General features: G+C 37.0%; 1 long non-coding RNA gene and 1 pseudogene across 3 annotated transcripts; one reads left to right on the top strand and one right to left on the bottom strand.

The window, feature by feature from the left end:
* The first annotated feature begins 633 nt into the window (after positions 1-633).
* LOC147486317 (phosphoinositide phosphatase SAC8-like) lies at positions 634-3,051 on the top strand (annotated as a pseudogene).
* Positions 3,052-9,948: 6,897 nt separating this feature from the next.
* On the bottom strand, positions 9,949-12,308 carry LOC147486316 (uncharacterized). Of its 3 annotated transcripts, none has more exons than XR_015202718.1 (4): positions 12,146-12,308; positions 11,849-12,037; positions 11,049-11,555; positions 9,949-10,440 (listed from the first exon to the last, which is right to left on the bottom strand). It is a non-coding gene; the product is annotated as an uncharacterized LOC147486316 (long non-coding RNA). The 3 variants fall into 3 exon arrangements; XR_015202717.1 differs by having other exon boundaries at positions 10,938-11,555; positions 12,146-12,303; XR_015202716.1 differs by lacking the exon at positions 9,949-10,440 and having other exon boundaries at positions 10,885-11,555; positions 12,146-12,286.
* Positions 12,309-14,497: the final 2,189 nt, after the last annotated feature.

Below are 14,497 nucleotides of genomic sequence, written 5' to 3'. Positions count from 1 at the left end.
GATTCTTTATTAAGCTATTATACTAGTAAGATGGATGGGGTGATATGTGCCTGGTCATATTGGTGAAGTGAGTTGAAAAAAGAACTTTTTAACCATATTTTTGGTACAGGAACATATTTACTTGTAATAACTTCTCGCAAGGAGGTTGGCACTTATCTTGGTTTCCCCATTTTCCGAGTAATGTCTATGAAGTTTATGGCTTGCAATGGGATTTTGAGGCTTTCATCTTGTCAAGAAGTAAGAACTTTTGTATTTGTGGAAAAAGGCCTCCTTACTTCCACTTCATACTTCATGGTTTAATTCCCTTTTCGTAAGAGGGGAGACAAAAGTCTAGGTTTATATCTCAGTGATTCCGTGTGCACTTAAATTCAATCGTTCCAGCATGTAGTTTGATTGGACAATTATTTGAATAAGAAGCGAGCACACTTTTCTGCAGAAAAGAGATGAGGCTTACTTTATGAGCCCATTAAGGACAAATGAATCAACATCGGGGTTGTATTATTCGTATGAAATAGACCTTACATTAAAGTGAGTCCTTTAAGCAATATTTTAAAGTAGACTACAACTAGTATGAGAATATTTTCACTTATTAGGTTCAGATTCTCATGTCAGATATTGTGTCAAACTGCATCGATGGTGTCGCGCCCGATGTCTACCGACTTACAAACGGTAACAGGGAAGTTAGCGTAGGAAGGGCAAGGAAACCACTTTGGAAACAGATCTGTTGGTATAGTCTATTGCAACAGTCTCATAGTCGGTCACAATTTCTTTCATTCAACCCGACAATCCATGCTCACTTCTGACACATGATAAATTCACCATTTATTGATTTGCTTGAGGAGCTAACGTTTGGTATGCATACCAGGCTGATCCTCAATTTGTTTGGAACAGGAGTTTGTTGGAAGAGCTAATCGAGTGTAAGGTTATACATATTTTTAGTATAAAGTTATAAATTATTCTCATATGGGTGAGCTAAGAATGCAATTATTCTTATATAGGACTAAAAAAGTACTTTTCTTTTTTTGTTTTTGCAGCTTGATGCATTCATCATTCCTCTAGTATAAGGAAGTATCCTAAAGAGTATTACTGGTTATGATTCCAAGTATTTTGTTTTCCACTTTTGTACTTATATAGTTGCTATAAATGTTGGTCTTTAAGATTGCAGACAAAACCAGTGGAGCTATCGCCACACGAGAAATAGTTGTTTCACTTAACCGAGTCTTAGGTTTTCAGACTGTACAGATAAATCTTAAAGACACTCCTGCTAAAATTACTTTAATCTCGAGGAGGTGCACAAGGCGTTTAGGTACAAGGAGTGAAACCTGTTGATATACATTAAAGTCTTATGGCTATATAGAAGCACTCCTAAACTTAGTTAATCTTGACATGGTTAGCGGAATTTTAGGAACAAGAATGTGGAGACGAGGAGCTAACCTTGAAGGGGACACTGCTAACTTTATTGACACAATTGTTGGAGATTGAAGGTTTTAACTCATTTTTGCAGGTACTTTTTGTACCTCTTGCAAACTCTACATTATTTGCACCAAATTGTAAAATCTTGCAATCTTTATATTTTAATGAAGAAAAAGCTTTCTATTAGCTCCCTAGGTTAGGGAAATACATTTCCTAACTATTTGCGATATGAGATCTTTTGGGAAACCGCTAGTTGATTGGGAAATGGTTCCCGGTAACTACATGTATACTGTATCTAACAGTTCCACCTTAAGCATTGGTGACTTCAAAATTTTTTTGGGATAAAGCTGTCCATACCTCACACATGAGAAATTGCTCCAAACTTTCTTTACATATGCGGGCCATTTGCAACAGAAGATATATTAGATTTCCATTGTGTTTTTTCCTGGATAGATAAGTTCCTCTCTTCATAACGGATGCTGAGAATCTATGTTTCAAGTTCGAGGATCAATTCCACTTCTTTGGGAGAAAATCATGGATTTGAGCCACAAGCCATGGATCAAAATCGTCAATCATGAAGAAACAGTATGTGACTATTTATTTTTTTTGTTATATGAATTTTGTAGTATTTCCAACACAGTGCTTCTATAATGATATGCAGTAATCTTTTCTTTCTAGCCTAAAATCGTTCAACGCCATTTTAATGATCTCATTCAAAGATACGGAGAGGCCATGGCTATTGATTTGACTGACAAAGTAAGGTTTTGTGTTCATGTATTTTCTTTTTTTATTGTGTCATTTACCTCTTCTTTCAAACTTTATCAATTTAAATGATTAAAGGTGAAGTTTTATCATCCTTCAGTGAACATCATAATTGAACTGGATACAATGTCTAACAATTGATTATTTTGCACCTCTACTATTGTCCCTTTTCCAAAAATACCCACTCGCAGGACTTTTTATTTTACCTTTCCAATGGTTTTTTTAGTTGATTGGTTTGGATAAGAGAGGGAACACTAAAATAGAAATTATGGGGAATGATTTGGTAGAGGATACAATTCTAGAAAGAGTTGAATGGGTAGAAGTGATATTCTTTTTAAGGTGACCATCGTTGAATGGTGGTATTGGGATCATTTGGGGATAGTTAGATGGTGAAGGCTTTGAACATTATTCATAGCTATGTCAGATATCGGTGGTTCTGTTGGAAATTTAGAATTGTTCACTTTTGGATGTGAAATGGTTCCTTTGAAGGATGAGGGGGCTGGTGAGACGTTTTTCATATTAGCAGCAACAATTTGGTTTGAAATTTTGTACAAAGTGTTTTGAGCTCTTGAAAGTTCGAAGCTTCCTACATGAGTTGTGCTACATTGATTCTGATTAATGCACTTTTGACATGTTACGCACAACTGTTCAACTTTCAAGTTCAATCCTACTTGAAAATCATTGTATGCACTCATATTAACTTATTGTATCCAATTATAGAGCACTGTAGGTGTTTTAAAAGGTCATCTCATCCCCAGTAGTCATCAAGTGATTGGTTTATTTCCATTATATTCCTCGGTTTTAACTTATAGTAATTGTTATGTATTGTTTTAGCATGGTGATGAAGGTCAACTAAGCATGGCATTTCTTGACTGAAATGCAAAAGGTTCCCAGATTAGGTGATTTTCTTGTTTACAAAAAGAGAGAAGGAAAATAAAATGAAACCCGACAAAATGGTTACAAAGCTGTTTTTTCTTCACTTGTTTTACGATCTTCACTCACATTATCAATTTTTTCGCGATGATTCTTTTATGTTTGTTTGCCAGTTGAGGGTGAATCGTGGAAATCAGTGGAGTGGAACATATTATGGAAGTCAGATTTCTAAAGGATATGGGTATGCTGCAACCTACTTCCAAACTCCAAAGACGTCCGCGGAGGAGCATATGGGACTTATCCGATTAATATGGCAACCACCAACAACAAGTAAGTTGAATGTCTGATCAGCTCTCATCTTTTTCTCCGAATACGATCAGGCTCTTATATAAAGTGTTGATAGTGAAATCATCATGAATTGCAATTAGTGAACTATATTGTTGACTTTGAACTATGACTTAAAGTCAAGTTGAGAGTCAATGGTGCCTCATCGTCTACGTGAAGACAAATGTTATTTCTGCAATTCCTATCTCTATTATATTATTTTAAATGCACAAAAGCGTCTATTTATTAACAATGTTTTTCGCTCTTAGGTCGATTGGTTTAAGAAAGATGAAGATTTTGTAAGTAACGGGACACAGTTTGCCAAAGTTTCTGGTAAGGTCACTGTTGCAACATTTTTATACTTGTTCAACCCTTCATTTTTCTGCCCTTCTTCTTTTGTTTATATTCTCTCTTATTGTGTAGTTCTATTGCGTAGAAGTAACTTCTAAGCAATGTGAGGACCCTACATCTATCCTACCAGAGCTTCATTGGGGTGAGATAGCTTCCAGTGACACACATAGTAATGATTCTTGAGCAATCAAATAAATTACGAGGCCGAGGGGGCCTCCACTAAAGATGCACCTCAAGTTGAGTCCTCGGTTGCCAAGCGTGGAGATATTCTTATTGACATCAATGACTGATTCCCTCGGGATTTCCTGTCAGATATATTTTCAAAGGAAAGATTGACTGAAGACTCCTCTAGCATAAGTCTGTTGTACAATGATGGAACTGGATTGAGCATAAACATTGGTCATTCTTTTAGAAGTTAGTACAGGATGAGTTTGTTAGAAATGATGTTTCTCTTATGGATCAGGACTGATAAGCACCCAAAACTGTAATATTAAACCCCAAGAGACATAGCATTTTGGTCGATTATGTGTTTAATAATCATGTAATAATTATATTTTCGTACTTTTACAGGTTTCCGCAATTAAAATAAATATAGGGATAAAACATGCATCGAAGTACGGGAATACGGGAATATTTGAACTTTCCCACTCAACCCCCGTGAAGCCCAATAAAGCCTGACTAGAGCCGAAGTTTCCAAAAGAACAAAACCAGTGCAGAACGGGTCCACATATAAAGAAGCAACAAACTTTCGAAGCTCAAATCGGATAAATCTAGATGCCGACGGCGTTGGCTAGTGAAGCTACCATAGGGACCGAGGCGGACGAACTCAGCGCCAAGGGACGAAAGTCGTAAAAACGCCAAAATCGGCGCCACCGCTAGACACACTAAGTGGACCCACTCTGCAGGTCCAGAAGGCATGACGAATCAGCATAGGCAGGTGGCAAAGGATGGTTTCAATTTGGTACCACCTAGCAAGAGAGAAGACACGTACCAATTCAAACCAGGTGGTTTGAATTGAAATGAGCTACAAGACGAAACTTTAATACAGAAAAGGACAAAACAAATGGATAAAAAACAAAACTTTGATTCTCAAAGTTTTGAACAACTCAATTAGCAAACAAACAACATCAAATTAAACCGTCTTGGGTCTCCGACCTATATATATACGAGGGGTCGCCTTCATTATTACCCCTTCGGATTTTCATGCTTTAGCTTCCGCCCTAGTTAGTTTATTTCTTCAAGATTTACACATTCATCATTTCCATTCCAAAGAAATTTTAAATCGTAAGTTATTTTTTACCCTTAATAACAGTCATTTCTTTTCTAGTTTAATTTCTCCCGCATTTATTTACTTAATGTATCTGACAAGTTTTATTATTCCTTCTATGACCATGAGCTAATCCCCTCAGGGGGAGGGTTATGCTGCTCGTGTAAAAATCCGGATTGACTCTTTAATATTCTAGAGTCACTACTTAGGAATTAGGCTTAGATTTGACATCCGGTCCCAAAATGACTGAGACTGTACAAAGTTGGACTGCTGATGCTCCAGAACAGTCTCGCGCGCAACCCAAAATGTCTCGCGCGCGACTCTCTGGTGTCAGACAACTCTCCAATTCGTCCAGCTGATGTGAAATCGAGCCAGGAGCTGAAATAATATACCAGAGATGAGATATTATTGAAACTCCTTATGCTAGTGAAATGCGACCTAGAGATGTGGGCATGCACTAGGGATCAATACTCGACGCCGTCTCCGAAAACGAGACGAATTAGAGATGTAGTGATGTGGTAATATAAACGGTTGAAAAATGATTCTCGCATGAGTATGACTAACTCTCTCCATGTTTCTCTATTTTTGTTTACCTACATATAATCGCCGTAGTAATTTACATTATTTGCATTACCGTTAATTTAATTAAAACCAACTAAAAAGAAACCTAAAAATCCTACTCACCAAAAGTTGTAATTCCAGTTGTGAACCTATCCGAGCCCTAAGGTTTGGACGATCCCTTACTTGACCTATCCTACCAAACCCACGTGAGTAAGGTAACTTGACTAAAACGTACGACTATACGGACGTTGGACTTTGGACTTTGGACTTGGGTCTTTGGACTTCGGACTTTGGACTGTGGACCTCGGACTTAAGAAAATAAGTAACTGAAATCAATAAACGTGTATAAAGAGTGTGTTTATCAAGGACCATCTTGGATATTCGTCTCCACTTACTAAAGTTGATGAAGAGAGTCTTGGAGCCTATAACTTTTCACAGTTGATGACCGATGTGAATACCTTGGGAGTTGTGGATTCTCAAAAAAAATTTGAGTAGGAAATTCAGCAGGAACCATCTGTCTCCTTTCCTGAATATATAGAGAAAGATTAAAAAATGTCTTATTATAGTTCGAAGAATATTAGTTGATACAATATTTGAGTTTCTATAAATAATTGACTGATCACTAGTACTTTTTGAAAGTTAAGTTCATGTTCGACATTGTTCTTTCTTATCTTAATGAAATAAGTTCTTCAAAGAATTTATTTATGTTGGGTTGTTTTTGTTAATTAGTGTTGATGTTTATGAATATGAAAGGGAATGTGGTGGTTTGGGACAGGTTTTTATTTGCTGGTTAATTGTCATGAGCAATACCAACAAAAAATGATAAAGGGTGAGATAAAAGGTTGTCCAACAATCTCCCTTTTCAAAAGAATTTATCACGGTTATTTTTTGATATTATCTCGGTTTCAATAAAAAAAACATCTCAGTTTTCTTCTATACTAATTGGTTTCAATCAACAATTTATCTCGGTTTTATTCTATATAATATCGGTTTTATTTAGAAAACCGAGATAATATATTTAGATAAGATGTCAGACTTCTGAGATAATTTACTAGCTTATCATCTCGGTTTTATAGAGCTCTATTACCTTAGTGGATTTTACCTCGGTTGTAGTTTCCTAGAAAACCGAGATAAAAACTCTAACATCTCACCTTTTAGCTAAGTTTATAAGCCCTTTTTTTAGTAGTGCATCTAGTAAGGGGGTAATACTAAAAAAATCCTTCTTTTGAATTTAGAAGTTTGCTATCGTATCGGAAATACCGTACCAGATCAATTTGTGGATAAAGAAGGATATTAATACAGCGAGCCCATTATATGAACTCCACCACTAAAAGTGGATTTATAAGATGAATTGAGGATTGATTTTTGGTGAAGATGGTCTTCTCATAATAGAGAATTTTCTTAAATTATAAAAAATCAACCTAAACGAATATGTTTAACCTTGTTAAAAGTTGTTTTGAAATTTGAAAAATTTGGATCGTTGTATAATTTTATAACACTATAATCAAATTTTGATACGTCTAGACATCTTCAAATGTGATGATTTTTTCTAAGGATGATCGATATTGCAGGAATAACATCTCCACCAAAAATTAGTTTATAATTCATTGTTTTTCATTATGGAGTTTCTTTGGAGTTTGTTTAAGTGGAGTTGATATAACGAGCAAGTTAATATAGAGGAATGCGCAAAGTAGTTCATTATTTTTTATGGAAAGCACATGTTTCCAGGAAAAGCAAATTGTTCTTGTCTTAATGTTAAGAGGGAGTTTGAACAATGGAGAATTAATCGTCTTTAAAAATCTAGTCGGGGGACAACTGGCTACTTATGATGTCGAGAACAAACAGGTGAAGTTTGTCGAGTTAAAGAACAATAGAAAACTCTCTAAGTTGGCGAACTACGAACTCTTTTATGCTTCCTATGTAATTCATGTCTACAGTCTTCAGTTGATGAATATCTGAAATACTTTCGACCTACCTGTTTTGAATTGTTGTGATTATAGTCGTATTATTACATGTTGTGTCTTAAGTACCACTTGGCTTTGTGACATAATGGAAAATCATTGGTGTCGGAACTCGGAACAACGATGCCCCAGGATATCCAAGAAACAAATGGTCGCCAACCTCCTATCCCATCTAAGGTGAAATATTCCTCTATTTATGCTGGGATCAGAGCTATTCCTTGGAGGAAGTAAAACTGTTATCGTGCAATGAAGTATGAACCTATGTCCTCCATGCCCAATGTGTGGCCTTGAGAATAAATAGAAGGGTTTTTTATTTAACCCTCCAAAACTATGTAGCGTTTTGACTAAACCCCCCACTCTGTCAATTTTGTGTCTAACAGACGTTGATATTTTACATATTGGCCATTTTGCCCTTATGAAATATAGCCATTGGGTTTTATGTTTTTTTCATTTTCAGAAGGGGTGTTTTGACATAACCCCCCAAAACTACGTAGCTTCCCAGGAGGTCAACCATCCTGAAAACTACTCCTGCCCGAGCACGCTTAATTGTGGAGTTCTCACCAACCCCACAGCCAAACGATTCGAAAAAGGCCTTAATGTTAAGATTTGGTGGATCAATTACTTCTAGCCAGGATCTTTGGACAACCGCTTAAGTGAAGTGGGATCACACCATGGCGCAACAGTCATCCATACCCGGGCTAAACGCCTTTCCATCATACCCCTCCTCGGGCCACGCGTAGGGGTATTACAATCCTACCACCTAATTAAGATCAAGCCGTCCTTGACTCTGATACCATTTTGTAACGACCCGCCCTATCCTACCACATCGATACTGTCCCCACTTAGCCATTGCGGACCTCCAACAGTGTGGGGTTTTCGGACTCCGGATAGTAGTTTCCCAGGAGGTGGTCATCCTGAAAACTACTGCTCGAGCACGCTTAAAGTACCAGAGCCGAGGACGGCTCGATCTTAAGGTGGTGGGAATGTGATACCCCTGGGCGTGGCCCAAGGAAGGGTATGATGGAAAAATGCCTATCCCGGGTTTGGGTGACGGTTGCGCATGGTGTGATCCCACTTCGCTTAAACAGCTGTCCAAAGATTTTGGCTATGAGTAATTGATCCTCCAAATCCTAACATTGAGGCTTTTCCGGATCATTTGGCTATGTGGTTGGTTAGAACTCCACATTTAAGCGTGCTCGGGCAGGAGTAGTCCAAGGATGGGTGACCTCCTGGGAAGTTGTTGTCTAGAGTCCGAAAACCCTACACCGTCGAAGGTCCACAGTGGCTAAGTGGGGACAGTATCGATGTGGTAGGATGCAGCGGGTCGTTACACATAACCCCTAAAACCATGTAGCTTTTTGACTTAACCCCCATTTTTAAAACCATTTGACTTAGCCCCCTAATCTGGCTTGATATTTTACTTAATGCCAACATTGCCCTTCTTCTTCATCAAGTCATTAACGATGGAAAATCAATTCCCAAAAAATGGTGATCCAATCCCCAAAATAAGACACAATTAAAAGTAAAAACCAACCATACACACAACAAATAAAAACAAACCTTCTAATTCCATGTTTTATGTTTTTTCGCGAAGATATAACAATGAAAAATTAAAAAATATATATATAAATAAAAATAGTATGTTCTCTTCAAGAAAAAAGTTTTGTGCACCAATTAGAAGATGGGGATTTAATTGAATCCTTTTTGAGTTGATTTTGTGGTTAGTATGGATTTATTTCCATGTTGACAAATAAGAAGGGCAATGTTGGCATTAAGTAAAATATCAATACAGACTGGAGGCTAAATCAAATGATTTTAAAAATGGGAGGTTAAGTCAAAACGCTACGTAGTTTTGGGGGGTTATGTCAAAAAAAACGGGGCTAAGTGTTAAGAGGGGGTGGGGGTTAAGTCAAAATACTATGTAATCATAAGGGCAAAATGGTCAATAGGTAAAATACCAACTTCTGTTGGAGACAAAATTGACGGAGTGGGGGTTGGGGTAAACTCAAATGATTTTTAAAATAGAGGATTTAGTCAAAACGCTAGCTACATAATTTTTAGGGGTTAATTCAAAAAATCCCTAAATAGAAATTAATCTCATTCTCGGATATGCCTTAGGACGTAGCAGAGAAACTAAAGATTGGAAGAGGCTGAAATAATTAAATCATATAGCAAGCAGAACGAAAATCAAGTTATGGGATATTTTACCATAGTTCCGCTCGAACTCATATCCCTACGTAGTCCGCAAGTGCGACTCAGATTGAGAAAAGCTCTTGTTTTAGAGAAAATCATAAAAGGAATAGCAAGAAAAAGAAAGAAGAATATTGCCACAGAAGAAGAGCTTCAGTTGAGATATATAACCAAAACAGCCATGAAGCGGGAGGAAGAGCATGAGCACCCAACTGCCAAAGGTTCACACTTCACAGATGAGAGATCTAAACCCCGAAAACTTATACAAAATGAAATTCAACAGCTTGCATTGTAAAGTTTAATGCTTCAGTAACATTCTACAACCTTATAATAGCGACATAGCATCCACTAGTAACATCCAACAGTAAAACCTCATGGTAGAGGTAAAGAAGTCAACAAACACACACAGTTCTAGTATTTATAGGTATCGGATTATTGTAAGGAAAAAGGAAGAACTACTCAGCAAGTGTCATCTGGTTAAGCTTCTTCCTTGTCCCTGGTACACTTCCTTCTCCTAACCAGTCACCAAGACCAGTTTTCTTGTCCTCGATGGGATTGCCTTGCGAACTGCTATCACCCTCAATTTGTGCCATAGCACGCTTCAGCTTCTCTTCACTGGCAATCTTCTCTCTTCTTTTCTGGCAATTGCACTATCTTTTCTCTAATACCGTTGCAATGAAAGACCCTGTACTACATATCCCTTCTCTTTCACCTCTTCACTAGCACAATTGCACGCGCCTGCGACAAATATAGTATTTTGGATACATATAGAAACAGTCGCAATGCCGAACAGATATTAAGGAAATCGATTACAATATATTTTCTTGTCAAGTAATAAGGTAGATGTTAACCAATACTTGGATTGCACATTGATGTTAACATCATAAACAGGACGGAAAGAATTAGAAGGTAATATTTAAGAGAAGCATCATAAACTTAATCAACAGCTAACACATCAAGAAAGTGTACATGATATTTCATTTGGAAGAAGTGTGCATTGATCCAATTTTTGTTGTTGTGGTTGTGTGCATGTGACCTTGTACATTATTCGGAACAAAAGAGTGGTTGTCATCTAATTCCAGTACTTATTCCCCAATTTCAGGTATTACGGGAGCATCCATATTCCCCAACTATTATTTTTCGAGGATATAAACTTGATGACTGAACCTGGTACAATAAAAATTGAAAACAATTGGTATAACTTATTAGAATAAAAAGAGGGTGAACTTGCTCACTGTTGCTTCAATCCACTACAGATTGTTGGTGCTTGGTTAAAAACCAAAATCGTTAACTTGGTTTTCATGGAGAATCAAGACAGAAACCCAAAAGGATTTAAAAGAAAGGACCTGAAAGATTGCCCAAGCCTTTTGTTCAAATAGGCGACACCTTTTAGACTATCAAAGCATATCAAAACACCCTTTCTCTATAGGGGGCGGTATTGACACTCCCATAAAATGGGACTAGCACCCCTTTGGATGACATAGGTCACCAAATAAACTGTTCAAGACACTAAATAATATGCTTCTAAGACACTATATAATATCCAAAAAGGGTGCTAGTCCTATTTTATGGGGTGCCAATACCTCGGCCCTTCTCTATATTGCTTTTCAATCTCTTCAACAATATTAAGTTCATCTTCTACGCTTTCCTCTTTGGTGGGTTCCCATCAGTTTCCCTGAAATAATTACTTTCGAATTATAGGTAGCGCTGCAGGAGATTCTCCAGAAGTATTGTTGCCTTTATCAATTATTGAGCACTTATTGAGGATATCCAGCTCGATCCCCATCACTATTCTTCATGACTACATTACAAGGTATCTGCTTCACATGGAATGCCATATTCTCCCGTGGTGTCTGCAAAAGTCCAACAATGTTTAGATGGATATGGAAAATGCAACAGCCATTATATATTCTTAATCATAAAAGGAGCAACTCTTAATGATGGAGTTTCAGTTAGTACTTTGTAACTCTTAAAAGACCAATTTTTTGTCTTTCAAATTGATGCAACCTACCAGCTTTTACAGTGTATGCAAAGAAACTCTCACTATGTAGTCTAACATGGTTTCGATCAAGTGTAACAATGATTCCCTTCTTTTTGGTATATATCATTTAGTAATTGCAGATATAAGAACATTTATAAACAGTACCTATCGAATACCACCTAAGATGCATGAAGGCTTGAAGGTTGTTCCATTAGCACCAATCGCAGTCGACAACTTGCAACCTGCATATCTAGAACCACCTATAATAATTCACCTTGAATGCTTTTGTAGAACAGAATCATATTTGAAGATTGAACCATCTAAGAAGCGAACAACCTCTTGCAACCTGCATATCTGGAACCACCAATAATAACATTAGTAGAATAGAATCATATTTCAAGATCGAACCATCTAAGAAAAAATTCTATCTAGCTAAGAAGATGGTCAGGTTATTGAGAGTACCCCATATTTGTCGCGGAGTATACTGATTGGAAGGATTTTCTTATTCATGACACCATTCGTCCTTTCACTTCCCTCTCTTGGTGAAGGTATGTAGAGAAAAAAGATGTTTTTTCATTTGGGTGTGAAGGGCCCGACCCACGCTCCATTTACACATGGGCAAGGCGCGACTCGCGCTTATGCTTTTGGTGACTTACAAGCTCTTCAGCGCGACCCGCGCTCCACCTTATTTCAACACGAATTTGCTATTTTTCGGAAGTTTTTTGAAATAGTATAAATATAGGTTTTTTCTGTATAAACCTAACTTTTCCAAAACAAAGAAAGAGAGAGATTATAAGTGAGCAATTCTTTGTGAGTTGAGTGTTCATTCTTTGTGAGTGAATTGAAAGACTTGTAATTTGTTACTCTGGACATCTAGTAAAGTTTGGAACTCGCAATGTGGACATAGGCAAATTGTCGAACCACGATATATCTCGTCTTGTGGTTTGTTTTTCTTTTACATTCATTATTTTACTTTAGATATTTGTTATTTGATATTGAGAAGTGTTAGAATTACTTTGGAGGATGTTGAAGTCTTGTCCAGTAATAAAAATCGATCCTTGTATAGGATTGATCTATTGTAGTGGGTAACGTTATTTCCACAGTGTTATATTCACAACAAAGTAAATCTTCCAGATTGAGATTCCACACATTCAACCATATTGTCCGATTCATGTATCATAAATGGGTCGAGGGGAAATTTTCATCCCTTGGTGACTTGTTTAGTTGAAACAAATTTCGGTGCCTTTCGAAAGAAAAAAGAACTAATATATAGCATGATGAAAAGAAGGCAGATACAGCAGAAAAATTATTTGACATATATCTAAAGTCCTAAAATTATTAGACACATGCTCACACACCTCCAACATAAAAATTTGTGTACTATTAAACAATTTAAGCCACAGATATGTGATTATTGTGGATTAGGACCACATATGCGAACAATGCCAACAGGACCTTGTAAGTAATACACTTAACCAAGTTCAGTGAAAGACTCACTATAATTCATGTATTATTTCCTTAAACTGAATACCTTGGAGGCTTGGAGACATTATAGAGCTCTATATATTGTCCAACAGAGAATTGATGTACACATATGTAGCAAAGATTGCTAACAGCAGAGGGCAATATAACGACGCCTGCTAACCCCGCAACACGTCCAAAAGATAAGAATCCGTATATTTCTTGAAAATGAAACCAAAACATTATTTTACATGGTATAATGAAGTAACGTAGCAAAGAAATGTCTATTTAAGTTATGGTTCCTGATTGTACCATTATCCGTTACTAAACAACATTGAGCCAAAATAAGAATAACAATTAAATTTCAAAGCATTCGGCAATTGCAGATTGAGCCCAAGAATTGAATGTACAGCAGGAACACAAAGGCAAGCATTTTCAAATGGATGAAGAATTGGAATAAAATATTCATTTGAAGTCTGAAAAAAATCGTTATAAATCAAAACCACAGTTAGGATTCAAATTATACCACTTGAGTCGTAGATATTTACAACAATCCCTTTGAAGTCTGTTGGGAGGACGGAAACAGTTTGAGGCCGGGAAGCTTCATTCTCTCCGACAAATACGATATTTCAGCAATTTCTGACAATGGTTGAGATCAGGAAAGAAAAATACCTTATATAAAGAATGTTGTAGTGATAGGCGTTTTAAAACGAAGGGTTATCAAATGTTGTTTTTTTGGTTTGGTAACAGAATAGAGAGAGAGAGACATGAGAACATCCTAAAAGTGTTTAAAAGAAAGAAATCGCGGGAAGGTCTAACGCCCAGCCACGGCCCAGGTCCAAAAGCTCAAAAAGGTCTCGATATTAATCTAATATATCGAGGATACACTTAATCCAGGGGTCATAATCCCACCACTTAGAGAGTTGTCCTCAGTTCTGATACCTCTTGTAAAAGCCCCACCACTTACCACATGTTGATACTGTCCCCACTAACTGGGGACATTATCTCTAGGCGGTAGCATCAAGTGTTGGTTTGCTACCACCATTTGTTATTTCGCCAAAATCCAATTTTAGGTGGCAGCAAATCCGGTCACATCTAAGTGTTTGGTCACATCCATAATTGCAAATTTGCGGTTTTGTTTGCAGATGCGGTGTGACAGTCCAAATGTCGCGAGGTATTTTTTTTTAACTTTTTCAACTTTGGCGTGACAGTCCTAGTGTTATAAGGGGTTTTCTATTAACCCACCATGGTCACTTTTTTAGGCAAACATTTTTTAACTAATTAACTAACAGTGGAACCCACTTTTAACAAAAAACAAATTTAAAATATTTAAAAAAGAAATCAGATCACACT

Source organism: Coptis chinensis, chromosome 7 (assembly GCF_015680905.1).
Source record: "Coptis chinensis isolate HL-2020 chromosome 7, ASM1568090v1, whole genome shotgun sequence".
Classification (NCBI taxonomy): Eukaryota; Viridiplantae; Streptophyta; class Magnoliopsida; order Ranunculales; family Ranunculaceae; genus Coptis; species Coptis chinensis.
The sequence above is the reverse complement of the archived record's forward strand: the minus strand, read 5'-3'. Positions and strand labels throughout refer to the sequence as shown.